We start from the raw sequence: 15361 nt of genomic DNA on the forward strand, positions 1-15361 counted from the left end.
TGGATATCTTAAGCTCACTGTTGAGACCTGCTACACAGAAAAAAAGATTCCTTTCAAAATATTACTGCTCACTGACAATGCACCTGGGCACCCAAGAGCTCTGATGGAGATGTACAAGGAGATTAATATTGTTTTCATGCTTGCTAACACAACATCCATTCTGCAGCCCACGGATCAAGAAGTAATTTCAACTTTCAAGTCTCATTAGTTAAGAAATACATTTCATAAGGCTATAGCTGCCATAGATAGTGATTCTTCTGAAGGATCTGGACAAAGTAAATTGAAAACCTGCTGGAAAGAATTCACCATTCTAGATGCCATTAAGAACGTTTGTGATTCATGGGAAGAGGTCAAAATTATCAACACTAACAGGAGTTCGAATGAAATTGATTCCAACCCTCGTGGATGGCTTTGAGGGGTTCTAGACTTCAGTGGAGGAAGTAACTGCAGATGTGGTGGAAACTGCAGGAGAACTAGAGTTAGAAGTGGAGCCTGAATTGCTGTAATCTCATGCTAGCACTTTAATGGATGAAGAGTTGCTTCTTATGGATGAGCAAATAAAGTGGTTTCTTGAGATGGAATCTACTCCTGGTGAAGACGCTGTTGAAATGACGACAAAGGATTTAGAATATTGCATAAACTTAGTTGACAAAGCAATGGCAGGCTTGAGAAGATTGACTCCAATTTTGAAAGAAGTTCTACTGAGGGTAAAATGCTATCAAACAGCATTGCGTGCTACAGAGAAACCTTTCATGAAAAGAAGAGTCAATCAAGCAGCAAACTGCATTATTGTCTTATTTTAAGAAACTGCCACAGCCACCCCAACCTTCAGCAGCCACCATCCTGATTGGTCAGCAGCCATTAACATCGAGACGAGACCCTCCACCAGCAAAAAGATTACGACTCACTGAAGGCTCAAATGATGGTTAGCATTTTTTAGCAGTAAAGTATTTTTTAATTAAGATATGGTCTTTTTTTTTTTTTAAGACATAATGCTATTGCACACTTAATAGACTACAGTATAGTGTAAACATAGCTTTTATATGCACTGGGAAACCAAATAATTCACGTGACTTGCTTCATTGCAATATTCACTTTACTGCAGTGATCTGGAACCGAACCTTTAATAACTCTGAGGCATACCTGTAGTTATAAACTGTAGTAAGTGAGATGAAGGGAAGAACAGAAATCTAACCACACAAGGGCTCTGGTACTGCCTTTTCCAGGAACCTCACCCTGGTTCCTCCTAGCAGTGTAATGGAGCCATGCCTGGGTCAGCCCTCAGCCCACTGGGACTCTGCAAGTATATGACTCTGAGCTCCAAGGGCAAGAGTTCATGCTTTCCTAGGATGGTACATGGCATGCAGCAGGTGCTCAATCATTGTTTAAGGGTGGGACGAACGGAATAAGCAATTGTACAAGTCCCCATTCCATCAGATGGCAGGGTCATAGAGTTCCCTCAGCACTGTGAATCATGATGGTATGATCATGAGCTAGTTCCAAAACTTCAGCTCTGTCCCCAGGAAGAAGGCATCTGTTCTCCAGAAAGGTTGTAAAGGATAAAACAATGAATGGAAATCCCTCAGCCCAAGGCAGGAGCTTCATGCAGGTTAGATCCCTTCCCTCTCCCAGAAGTTTCCTCAGGGTAATGTAGGTACTGTGATGAAAGCAACCCAGCATTACCTGGCATCTTCTCAGAGCAAGGTCAGGGACAGAACTTGTGTCCCAATCTCTCTGAATCTCCAGTGTGGGCATGTTATAGAGTCAGGACTAAGGAAAGGTTTATTTTTTTTGTTTGCACTGGCCTTCCTGGGTGGTGCAAACTGTTAACACACTTGGTTGCAAATCAAGAGGTTGGTGGTTTGAGTCCACCCAGAAGCACCTTGGAAGAAAGGCCTGGTGATCTACTTCAAAAAAATCAGCCATTGAAAACCCTGTGGAGCACAGTTCTCCTCTGACACACACGGGGTCACCATAGTCAGAACTGACACACACGGGGTCACCATAGTCAGAACTGACACACACGGGGTCACCATAGTCAGAACTGAACACACACGGGGTCACCATAGTCAGAACTGAACACACACGGGGTCACCATAGTCAGAACTGACACACACGGGGTCACCATAGTCAGAACTGACACACACGGGGTCACCATAGTCAGAACTGACACACACGGGGTCACCATAGTCAGAACTGAACACACACGGGGTCACCATAGTCAGAACTGACACACACGGGGTCACCATAGTCAGAACTGACACACACGGGGTCACCATAGTCAGAACTGACACACACGGGGTCACCATAGTCAGAACTGAACACACACGGGGTCACCATAGAACTGACACACACGGGGTCACCATAGTCAGAACTGACACACACACGGGGTCACCATAGTCAGAACTGACACACACACGGGGTCACCATAGTCAGAACTGACACACACACGGGGTCACCATAGTCAGAACTGACACACACACGGGGTCACCATAGTCAGAACTGACACACACACGGGGTCACCATAGTCAGAACTGACACACACACGGGGTCACCATAGTCAGAACTGACACACACACGGGGTCACCATAGTCAGAACTGACACACACACGGGGTCACCATAGTCAGAACTGACACACACACGGGGTCACCATAGTCAGAACTGACACACACACGGGGTCACCATAGTCAGAACTGACACACACAGGGGGTCACCATAGTCAGAACTGACACACACACGGGGTCACCATAGTCAGAACTGACACACATGGGGTCACCATAGTCAGAACTGACACACATGGGGTCACCATAGTCCGAACTGACACACATGGGGTCACCATAGTCAGAACTGACACACCTGGGGTCACCATAGTCAGAACTGAACACACATGGGGTCACCATAGTCAGAACTGACGGGATGGCAGCTGGTTATTGGTTAATGTCATAACATAAAGTACAGGATTCTGCAGCCCATCATTTTTGCTTTGCTTTTTCTTCAGAGGAAAAGAGCATACTCCCCTTCTAGATTTATTTCTAGAATTAAACTGTCTTAACTCCCACCCAGTCTCCTGTGATTTCTTTCCTGGGAAAAGGGGTGGGAGGACCCTGGCCTGTAAATCCTTAGGTAGGCAAGCAGATGATTTTGCTCTCCATATTGTATCCCCCGACACCTGTTATTTCAGCCTAACTCCGATAGATAGATTGATAGATTGGGGCACACAGTAGGGCCCCACCATAATCTTGTACCTCTGCTTTTCTGTCTAGAGCTTTAGCTTCTAAAGCCCTCTCAGCCTGCACCCAGCACAGCCTGCAGTGCAGAGAGGGACTTATCTGGGGATAACTTTAGCTAATGCAGAAGGCAGTCAGCAGATGAATGTTCCAGTCCCCCAAGGGCACCTTCTACGTGGTTCCTCAGAGTGCCTCCGTCAGAATTGAGCCCCAGTCGCCTACAGGTAACCAGCTCAGTTGTTTTTGTTGTTAGGTGCCATCAAGTTGGTTCTGATTCATAATGACCCTATGTACAACAGAACGAAACACTACCCAGTCCTGTGCCATCCTCACAATCATTGTTATGCTTGAGCCCATTGTTGCAGCCACTGTGTCAGTCCATCTCATTGAGGGTCTTCCTCTTTTCCGCTGACCCTGTACTTTACTAAGCATAATGTCCTTCTCCAGGGACTGATCCCTCCTGATAACATGTCCGAAGTATGTGAGAAACAGTCTTGCCATCCTTGCTTCTAAGGAGCTCAGTAATGCACCTTTTATTGGCTCTTCCTCAGACTCTGGCTCACTCACCTTGTCCCTCGCCCCTTTTCCTGGGATTTTTTTTTCCCCAAATAAACTACTTATGTTCAAGAGGCTCCAAGGGAAGACACTGGGGAAAGGAAATGTCTCATTACAATGTCTAGATATCTTTTCAGGGAAGTCCCTTAAATTTTCTGGACTTCAATTTCCCCATCCATGAAAAAGAACAACAGCATGTGCCCTGCCTCTCCCATGGTGCTGTGTTCCCTGGAGGCACCACATTCTTTGTCCTGCTGGTCCCCCAGCCTGAGTGCCCCTTCACCTGTCATAGCTGGTGAATGACTCACCCTACCTAAATATCCAGTGATTATAGAATGGTTAAGTAACCTATGGGGTGTACTTTCAATGGAGGTTAAGGAAGACACTTAAAGTGATATGTTTGATGATATAAGGAGATAAAACATAATGAGATTACATGAAATGAAAAAAGCAGGCTATAGAAGAGTGTATACTTAGTATGTTAAAGTAATGTGTGTGTATGTGTATATAAAGCATAGAAAAAAAACTCGGGAGAAAATATAACAATGTATTAACAGAGAGTTCATCTCTAAGCAGTAAGATTATTTTCTCTCTTGGTTTTTTTATATTTTCAAAGTTCTCTTAAATAAGCGTGCTTTTTTTTTTTTAATAGCCGGAAATAAATCAGGAAATTATTTAAAATAAACAAAAATACTGCTCAAAGATCACTCCTTTTAGGAAATTGGAACCCTCCTCCATAAGTTGAACATTCAATCATAGGGATGGCACAGGGCTGGGCAGCATTTTATTCTGTTGTGCATGGGGTCGCCAAGAGTCAGGGGGCCAACTCAACAGCAGCTAACAATAACGACAACCCTGGAAGAGCACTCTGCCCTCAGTACTCAGTTGAGAACTGTATGGGGGCCCTTGTTGCATTGTAGTTTGGGTACGTGTCTTCACCCCCTACTAACACCTCCATATACCCATACACAAACACACACCAAAGAATTTTCCAAATGCTTATCGAGTACTCATCAGGCACTGTGCTAGACTCTGAGGACCACCAAAGGCAGCTGCCCTTCAGAAACCAAGTGACCAGAAGGGTAGGTGCTCATTTATCTTTGTATTCGTAACTTTGAGTCCAGCCCCTTGCATGCATAAATGCTCTGTGTTTATGAATGAATAAGATAAGTAGTGTTAGTTCCAGTCTGGTTGCCCTTGGTTACGTCACCCCTTGTCCCACATTTCTCATGTAACTAGCCAGCTTACTAGATCAATTTCTGTGTTCTCCTCAAAGCCATTACAAGTGCTTAGGGTATGTGGCTGCACACAGATGCACATGCAGCCACAACAGCCTGGCATCTTCCATTATAAGCACCCAGGATGGCACATCCATATAACCTTTCACTTAAGCAGAACTAGACCTTTAAAACCATCTAAAGAGATGAGGGGGACTGTCATGGCCAAAGACAAAGAACAGTGATGTATTATTCCCCTGGGTTGTCAGTAACTGTGTCATTGTTAAATTTCACTCCCATGGCCTACTGGAGACTTCTACCAATGTTTCAGTTCAGATCGGTTTGGCAGCCTGAAGGCCAGCCAGTAGTACTTTACCTCTTCCTCCACCCTCTCTAGCAATTGGAGGGCAGCTGTGTCACGTGCGTGGCTCAACAATGAATATGTGCCCAGGGGCCATTTGCATGGCAGACTTCCAACTCCTAAGAGACTATAAAACCAGAAAAACAAAGACTCTGATGGAAACTCTAAGACTCAGGACTATAGATCCTCCTGTCAGCTCCCCATCACAACACCAGCCTCTAAGCTCCCTTTCTTGGCTACACTCCACGGGCCGGATGTCAGACCGTGGTGACTAAACAGCTGTGTCAAGCAGAGGAGAGTGTGGCGAGACCCTGACAGCCTGCTGAAGCCACCATTAACTGGCTCCCATGTTCACTTGATGCCATGTATTCGGGCTGCTGAGACAAGTATCCTTTTAGTTAAAAGTAATAAAGTTCCTCTTATTTAAGGGACAAGGGATCAGGGTTTTGCTTTATTGACTTATTTATTTTGGCAATCCCACATATAGGAAAAGTGAACATACATATTTGAGGGAAGGGTGAGAATTAAAAACAGAACCTATCCCCTTAACCAGGAGTTCTTCTGTCATAGGCAGAAGAATGGCCCCACAAAGATGTCCACGTTCTACTCCCTGGAACCTGTGAATATATTACTACATGGCAGAGGGACATTAAGGCTGCAGATGGAATTACAGTTGCTAATCAGCTGACCTTTCAAATAGGGAGATTATCTTGGATTGGTGGCACAGTGGTTAGGCATTTGGCTGTTAACCAAAAGGCTGACAGTTTGAATCCACGAGCTGATTCTTGGAACCCTATGGGGCAGTTCTACTCTGTCCTATAGGGTCGCTATGAGTCAGAATTGACAGCAATGGATTTGTGTTTTTTTGTTGTTGTTTTTTTTTTACTGATCCGTTGACCTACGTGTCTATTCTTTTGCTCATACTATGCTTTTCTGATTACTGTAGCTTTATAGAAGTCTTGCAGTTGGACAGTGTCAGTCCTTCAACTTTGTTATTCTTCTTCAGAATTGTGTTCCTATTCTGGATCTTTTGTCTTCCTGTGTAAGGTTTAGAATCAGTTTGTCGGTATCCACAACATAGTTTACTGTGATTTTGATTGAGATTGCATTGAAGCTATAGATCAAGTTGGGAAGATTGACAGCTTAACAATATTGAGTCTTCTAATCCATAAACAGAATATCTCTCCATTTCTCTAGATCTTTTTTATTTCTTTCATCAGAGATTTGTAGCTTTCTGCATGTTGATCCTGTTACTGATAATTTTATTAGGTTTATACCTAAGTATTGCATATTTTTAGTGCTGTTATACATGATATGTTTTTAATTTCAAATTTCAGTGGTTCATTGCTGGTATATAAGAAAGTAGCTGACAGCACAACATGACCAAGACAAAGGAAGACACTGAGAGGAACGCAGATATAAAGGGCAACTATGGTAATTACTACAACATAGACAAGCCTGTGATAATAATATTAACAAAGAATAATTTACAAATGGATACATAGGTAGATACGTACACTAAAGAGGTGTGGGAGGGTGTAAGGGAGCACATCCACCTGCAGATACAGGTTTGCTTGTGGATATTTATACATACATAATTGTAAGTGCGGCATATATATTAATATAGACAATAAAGCACACAAGAGGCACAGTCGTGGAAACTTCTTAGCCTTAACCAAACACCTCATGGGATAAAGTTCCTAGGCTTGAAGGCAAAGGGCCGTAGACTTGGGGGACATTTATGTCAACTGGCACAACATAGTTCATGAAGACAATGTTCAGTATCCTACTTTGGTGTGTAGCATCTGGGGTCTTAAAAGCTTATGAGCAGCCACCTAAGATACAGCTATTGGTCTTTTCCCATCTGGAGCAAAGGTGAAGAAAACCAAAGACTCAAGGGAGCAATTAGTCCAAACCACAGCCTACATTACCCCTAGACCAGAAGAACTAGATGGTGCCCAGCCACCACTACCAACCACTTTGACTGGGGTCACAACAGAAGGTCCCAAACAGCAGAAGAAAAATGTAGAACAAAAATCAAATTCACAAAAAACACTAGACTTACTAGTCTGATAGAGACTGGAGGAACTATGGCCCTAAAGTACCCTTCTGACCTGGAACTGAAGCCATTCCAGGAGACCATCTTTCAACCAAACAATAGACAGACCCATAAAATAAACAGTAACACCCGAGAGGAACATCCTCCTTGACCAATCAATTATATGAGATCAAAAGGGCAACATTTTCCCAAAAGCAAAGATGTGAAGGCAGGAAGGAGTAGAAAATCCAGATGAAAGGAAATGGGGAACCTAGGGCTGAAATGGGGAGAGTGCTGACACATTATGGGGAATGCAGCCAATGTCATGGAACACTTTATCTACAAACTATCGAGTGGGAAACTAATTTGCTCTGTAAACTTTTCAACTAAAGCACAATAAATTTTTTTTTTAAAAAAGCAATTGAGAAGGTAGAAGGGGACAAGAAAGCTGATAATGGGGAACTCAAGGTCGAGAAGGTGTTGACACATTGGGGGGTTGGCTATCAATGTCACAAAACAATATGTGTAGTAATTGTTTAATGAAAAACTAATTTGCTCTGTAAACCTTCATCTAAAGCACAATTAAAAAAAAGAAATTGAAAAAAAAAGGAAGCAATCGAGTTTTGTATATTAACCTTGTATCCTGCAACCTTACTATAATTGTGTATTAGTTCCAGGAATTGTTTTGTTCGTTTTACTTTTGTTCTCGTTGATTCTTTGGGATTTTCTACATAGATAGTTATGTTATCTGTGAACAGTGACAGTTTTATTTTGTCCCTCCTAATCTGTGTGCCTGTGTTTCCTTTTCTTGTCTTATTGCACTGGCTAGGACTTCCAGTATGATTTTGAATAGGACTGGCAAGATGGGACATTCTTGACTTGTTCCCCATCTTAGGGATACAGCCTTCAGTTTCTCACCATTGTGTACAATGTTAGTGGCAGATTTTTTGTAAAAGAAAAATCAGGTTGACTTTTCACATAGAAAAAAATTGTTGTGACTTGCTGACCAGGAAATGAGTTGTCTTTAGCTGCCAAGAACTTCTGTGGAGACCCATGAGCCATTTAGAAATTAAGGGAGCTTTAGCAGCTTTCGGAAACCCTGGTGGCGTAGTGGTTAAGTGCTACATCTGCTAACCAAAAAGCCGGCAGTTCAAATCCACCAGGCGCTCCTTGGAAACTCCATGGGGTAGTTCTACTCTGTCCTGTAGGGTCGCTATGAGTCGGAATCAACTCGACGGCAGTGGGTTTGGGTTTTTTCGTTAGCAGCTTTCAAGCAGACCAGAAATTAATCATGGCAACCTTAATAAGCATCTGGAGCAGCCTCCGCATCTCACTGGGGCCCATTTGCCCTGAGGAAGAAAGAACATTCCAGCTATTCTCTTGCTTTCCCTCAGTTTTTTTTTTTTTCTGAAAACAATTCGAAGTGTCAACATGACCTGTTCCTTCTTGCTGCAGCTACAAACACTGGGAGCGTGGCTCAGGGAATGTTGGGGAAGAGATGAATTCATGGCCCCTGCCACTCTGGACCCCACCTACTTATCTGCTACTCTGTCTCCCCCACTTTCCCTGCCCCCATTTCCCCTGTAACATTAAAGCCAAACCCCTCGCCATCAAGTTGATTCCAACTCCTAACAACAACGGAGTAGAACTGCCCCATAGGATTTCCAAGGTTTTTAATCTTTACAGAAGTAGACTGCCACATCCCTTGGAGCGGCTGATGTTTCGAACTGCTGACCTTTTGGTTAGCAGCTGAGTGCTTAACCACTTTGCCACCAGGGCTCCTTATTTCCTGTGTGTCCCCCACATCCCCTGTACTCAGATATCATTACCACTTTCTCAGCACTTGCCCAAGATGTGCCCTCTGAAGCACCTATATCAGATGAAGATACATTTCCCAAGGTCCAGCTCAAATGTCCCCTTTTCTGGGAATCCTTCCCAGTCGTCCCCAACCAAAGTTAACCTCATATCTGCCTGAGTTCCCACAGCCCTCTAGCTACGCATCTCTTTCCCCCGAGTGCAGTGTACTGCACATTGTATTTATGTGTCTGTCTTTCCCACCACCTGTGAGCAGATTGAGACGGACCAATGTCAAATCCCTGAACCTGTATCCCTAGTGCCTGGCACAGTCCCTGTCTCAGAAGAGGCACCCAGTAATGTTTACTGGCTGAATGAATGAAATCACTGGCCTTGCAGAAATGCATTCTTTTTTGCTTTTGGAAACAGCTGTCCATTCTTCTCTCCATACTTGTTCTCCGCCTGGTATTCTTTGAGCCTCAGGCATATTCTGTGGTGTGAGAGGTGCCTGTAGCTATTCTGCTTGTCATGGAAAAAAGGAGAGGAAAATTACTATTTATTGCAGACCTACTCTGTTCATTTATCACCTCTATAATACTGGTTTTCCACTTAAACAATAAGGGAATTTATTATATCTCCATATAACAAGACACATAGAACTAGGATAGCTCCAAGGGTGTGGCTCAATGCTATCAACAGGGATCCACTTCTTTTTATCTTTTTTTCTCTGCCAACCTCAGCATATTATGTTTTTACTTAGTCTAAACTCACCTCATGGCTACAGATAGCTGCAGCAAATCCAGGCATCACATCCTGACGTAATGATGATTAAAAGGAAAAATATACCTCCTCTTCCTTGGTGTCTTTTTAAAATGGAGGAAAACTTTTCCTACAAGCTCCTAGGAATTTCCTCTCACAGCTCACTGACCAGAATTGTGTGCTTGAGCAAATCATGTGCTAAGAGAGTTGAGATCACCATGATTAGTTCAGACTAGTCAGGATCTCACCTTGAGGCAAATGGAGGGGTGGGGGTGGATATTGGAACAAAATTAAAGTTCTTTCAGCAGGGAAAAAATAATAAATATTGGGGACGGAGCAGCATCAGCCTTACCTTTGTTTTATATAGAATTTCAGGGAGTCAAGTCATTTATACATAAGGGCCCGAGAGCTGATAAAAATAGAAGTAGGATTCAAATCCAGCTCTGTCAATTCCCAAAGCCTATCCATATACTTTCTGCTGCAGAGGTAGACACAGAGTCAGACTGCATTTCCCAGAAAAGCAAAAGCCCCCTTTCTCCTGGTGAGCACTTCAGGATTTGAGGCAATCACCCTGCTCTCCCAAGCCCGACCTTCAGCTGGGTGTTTAATCTGTTTATTGAGTTATCAGTAATGGCGCTGTGAGACACGGAGGGCCGCTCATTCAGACCTAGTTTTAGATTGTTAGAGGAGATTCGCGGGATAAACATATTCATGTTCTATACCAAGACAATTCAACTGCAGCTCTTTCAGGGCATAGGGATTGGTAAGGGGCTTCTGCTGGGCCCTGCTTGGATTTAATAGAAATGAAGCCTCCAAACCAGGCAGGCTGTTTTGGGAAAGTGGCCACTAATGCAGCCCCAGGGGGCGGGGGCCAGCCCTGAGCAGGGCAGTTTGCATATTCACTTTTATAAACAGTTGGCTCCGAGTCAGCGGTTAATGGAATGGGAATGATATTCCTGTACCAGATCATCTCCTGAAAAAACACATTTCCAATTGCAAACATATCTCAGCCTTTCTTCTCGGGTTTGTCATGTTTCTGTGCAGGAATTAAAGACGCAGGACGGGAGTGTTTCTGACTGGGGATTTCTCATTGGAAAACATTTTTAGCAATGATCTACATGTAAAAAGAGATCCCATTAAGACCTACCTTTAGCAACCCTGGCTGGGACTATTGCATTTCTAGTTATCCTTTAAAAAACCCTGTTGCCATCAGGTTAATTCCAACTCATAAAGACCCCATAGGATGGAGTAGAGCTGTCCCATAGGGTTTCCAAGGCTGTAAATCTTAAGGAAGCAGTCTGCCCCATCTTTCTGCCACAGAGTGGATGGTGGGTTTGAACCATTGACCTTTTGGTTAGCAGCCGAGCGCTTAACCACTGCACCACCAAGGCTCCTCAGTCACACTTTAAAATCAAAAAAATCAAACCCATTGCCATCACACTTTAGATGTGTGAGTCTCTCCATAGTCACAAACTGGCTCTGGCTATACAGCAGTCTTGGGGCAAACAAGGGTTTTCTCTCCTTAAAACACGTAAGCTGGAAACACTGCTCCAGAAATGTGCACACGCGCACACACACATGCACGCGCATACACACATGCACGCGCACACAGGGTCTGGTCAAGATGTAAATTTTTTTTTTCTAAGACAAAGTAGAATACTATATACTGCCTTGGCAAATTTTGCCTCCATTCAGAGCTTATGCAGTTGAAGGGTGGTGGTAACAGTTTTGATTATTCATGTATTCAACATTTATTTCTTGAGTGCTAACTATGTGTGAGTTAATAATAATATTTTAGGTATTGATATTTTAGGCAATAATAGTAATAATTTACATAGCTTTTACCAGGTACCAGTCACTGTTCTAAGTGCTTTATATATGTTAACTCATTTCATCCTCTCAACCACCCTACCAGTTACCATCAAGTCGACTCCGACTCATGGCTATCACATAGGTGTCAGGGTGGAGCTGTATTCCAGTTCTGTTCTGATTTTTTGGAAGCAGATCACCAGGCCTTTCTCCGGAGGCACCTCTGGGTGGACTCAAATCTCCAACCTTTTGGTTAGCAGCCAAGCATGTTAACTATTTGCATCACCCAGGAACTCCTTCTCTACACCCCTAGGAAGTAGGTAATATTAGTATCCTTCCCATTTTGCAGATGAAAAAATGGAGGCATAAGAGGTTAATGAACTTACTGAAGGCCACCTAGCTAGTAAGTGGTAGAACCTGGATTTGAATCCAGGTAGTCTGGCTCCTAACCACTGCACCATCTGCCCTTTTTGGGGATCTAATTGTGAACAAAGGAGACAAAGTGCCAGCCCTCACACAGCTTATATCCTGGCAGGAGGAAATAGTTAATAGACATATAAAAAAAATTATTATCTCAGATCGTGACAAATGCTGTGCAGAAGATAAAACATGAGAGGGAGACAGGGTCCTAATCAGAGGGTCTTATAGGTCAAAGTGAGGAGTTGGGATTTTATTCTGAGTGTGATGAGAAGCCACAGGAGGGCTGAAAGCAGAATGGCATGATCTGATTTACACTTTTAAAAGGTCATTCCCTGGGTGGGAAGTAGATTGGGGTTGAGGAAAGTGCAAGAAAACGCAGTAAACTGGTTAGAAGGTCCAGATGAAGGCTAACAGTGGCTTGGACCAGAATGGTGGTAGTGGACATGGTGACAAATGGTTGGAGTGGAGTCCTGTTTTGGAGGTGGACCCACAAAACTTGGCAACTCATCGGATGTAAAAGATAAGAAACAAGGAGAAAGTAACTCTTTCGTTACCATTGGCATACAGGGTATGCCAGTCACTTTTTTTTGCCTCTGGACCTCAGAGGTAAGGCATTTTTCTGGTTCTAATGCATTTAATGTCAAGGTGGGTCCCTTTTGAAATACGTGAAGCTCAGCAGACCAGAATTGGAACCTCATTGTTGTGTAGGTTGAACATTCTATTAGGTGATGTTTTCTGGATGTGTTAATTTTATAAACTTTTGCCTTTATTTCATTTATTTCTGTAGGATAAGTCTTACAAGCATAATTATGGGTTTCCTGTGTGACAGTTAGGGAGCCCTGATGAATTCGTTTTAGTTCTTCTATATCATATTTAGAAAACCAGAAGTTCCCCCATGTAATCTAATAGAAAAAAAAAAAAAAAAAAAAGGCACCCACAATTTAGCTCTTATTGGTATATTGTCATACCACAGATCAGTGGGGCCAAAGTGCCACTCACCGCATTTGTGGCTTGTATGACCAGATCATTTTCTCAAAATCCATATTACTAACCAAAAATTTAGACACACTAGCCAAAAATGTAAACACACTCAATTAGTAAGCATGCATTCCGATACGAAAACACATGCCATCAAAAAAAATGTAGTAACAAAGGGAGTAATGGTGACTCCCCAGATTTTGACTTGATCCGTTGTGTAAACGGTGGTACCCATCTACCGAAGAGGTTAAAAACGGGAGGAACAGGTCTTGTCTTGGTTTCTATATGGCAGGAACATGGGTGTTGAAAATCAAGAGTACTGTTTTGCATGTGTAAATCTGACATATGTATTAATAGACAGGAAACCCTGGTGGCGTAGTGGTTAAGTCTACAGCTGCTAACCAAAAGGTATGCAGTTCAAATCTGCCAGGCGCTCTTTGGAAACCCTATGAGGCACTTCTACTCTATCCTACAGGGTCACTATAAATCGGAATCGACTTGATGGCAACGGGTTTGGTTTGGGTTTGGTTATTAATAGACAATTAGGTTCGTAAGTTTGGAGCTCAGGGTAAGTCCTGAGCTGGAGATTTAAATGTGGACATCATCACTGTTTAGATTTATGGGCTCACCTAGGGCGATGCTATCCTACAGAATTTTCTGTACTTACTGATGGAAATATTCTAGATCTCTGCTGCCCAGTACTGTAGCCCCTAGCCACATGTGGGCCTTTGAGCACTTGAAATGTTGATGGTGCAACTGAGGAACTGAATTTTTTGTTGAATTTAGTTTTAATGCAGTTAAGTTTAAATAGTGGCTACCATATTGGACAGTGCAGACCTAGAGGTGGACAGAGAGAGGAGGTCCTATACAGGAGCAAGTTTCCTCAGTGGCCCGTTAGCACAGCCTTGCGTCCCCATTGAAGCATGCTTTTATTCCTCCTGCCTGCTGCATACACAGTGGCACTTGTTAAGTAATGAAAACTTTGCTTCTGTGTGAAAAATAGCCCAGAAAAGAAAGCATTGCTAGTTCTAGGAGGGACATGAGAAGAAATTATAGCAGTCTAAGGAAGTAATTGTTCTTAGCTAGAAAACAAATCCAATCCTACATTTATAGCATCATTTAGGTTTTGAAGATGCTGCTTATATTTTTAAATTATGTTTTATGGGGAAATTTTAGGGAATGAAGGGTGCTTGTGAATTTGAGGATTCAAGATGGTTGATGGGCTAATATCCCATATAAATGTCAAAGGGGCCGCTGCAACATGACTGAATGCCAGCTTCATAATGTGGGTTGTGTCTCTGTAGAGTCGAGTGTGTTTCACTCTTTGTTAGGCAATCTCATTCCCTGTCCAACTGCAACTATCACTGAGTTTGCTAACGTGAAAGAACTCTTTGTAAGTGGCTGCCTTGTGTTTAAGAGTTCTTGCAAGTGTATGCTGGCAACTGGTGAGGCCAGAGTCAATAAAAAAATAAAATGGAAAGATGGGGCATTGCTTTTATTAAGGTTGATTGCAGCTGCCGCATGAGCTCTTTAAGAACATTTCGGTGACCAAAGCCTTCAGAGAAAATGGCTTTTCTGCGTTTAATTGGCGAAAAGTAATTATCCAAACTGGAGTCGAATAGACGGAGGGGGATTTAAGTTGCTGCTTTTAGGAGGGGTAATCCAAGGTCAGCACTCATCATGTCTCCATCACACAACTGGTCTTGTGGTAGGAATTTTTTTCCCCCCTGAGGCTCCACGTGGGGGTTGGGTGTGTGGAGAAGAGCAGGCTGGGAGTTTTTAGTTGTCATACATTGACCTCTTTTTACTTTTCTTGAAGAAGGTGGAATTGTAGAGTTCTAGGAGCCCTGGCGGCGCAATAGGTAAGCGCTCAGCTGCTAATCTCAAGGTCAGCGGTTCAAACCCACCCTGTGGCTTCATGGGAGATGAGACCTGGAGATCTGCTCCCATAACGATTACAGCCTAGGAAACCCATGGGGCAGTTCTACTCTGTTATATTGGGTTGCTACAAGTCGGGATCAACTCAACGGCACCTAACAACAGGAAGATTTGAAAACTGTAATTCAGATGCAGAAAACATGCCTAGAAAGGGGAGATGACCACCCCAAGTCCTACAACTTGTTAGAGCTAAAGGGACAAGACCAGAGCCCAGGGAAGAGGCTGGGACTGAGACACTGTTGTGCAGAAGCTGGGGTTGGGTAG

At 43.2% G+C, this 15361-nt stretch overlaps 1 protein-coding gene across 2 annotated transcripts in view; it reads left to right on the forward strand.

Annotated features, from left to right (window-relative positions):
* Positions 1 to 15361, forward strand: part of PARVA (parvin alpha) — a 184890-nt gene that overhangs the window by 101665 nt on the left and 67864 nt on the right. The window lies entirely within an intron of this gene.

This window comes from Elephas maximus, chromosome 7 (assembly GCF_024166365.1).
Source record: "Elephas maximus indicus isolate mEleMax1 chromosome 7, mEleMax1 primary haplotype, whole genome shotgun sequence".
Classification (NCBI taxonomy): domain Eukaryota; kingdom Metazoa; phylum Chordata; class Mammalia; order Proboscidea; family Elephantidae; genus Elephas; species Elephas maximus.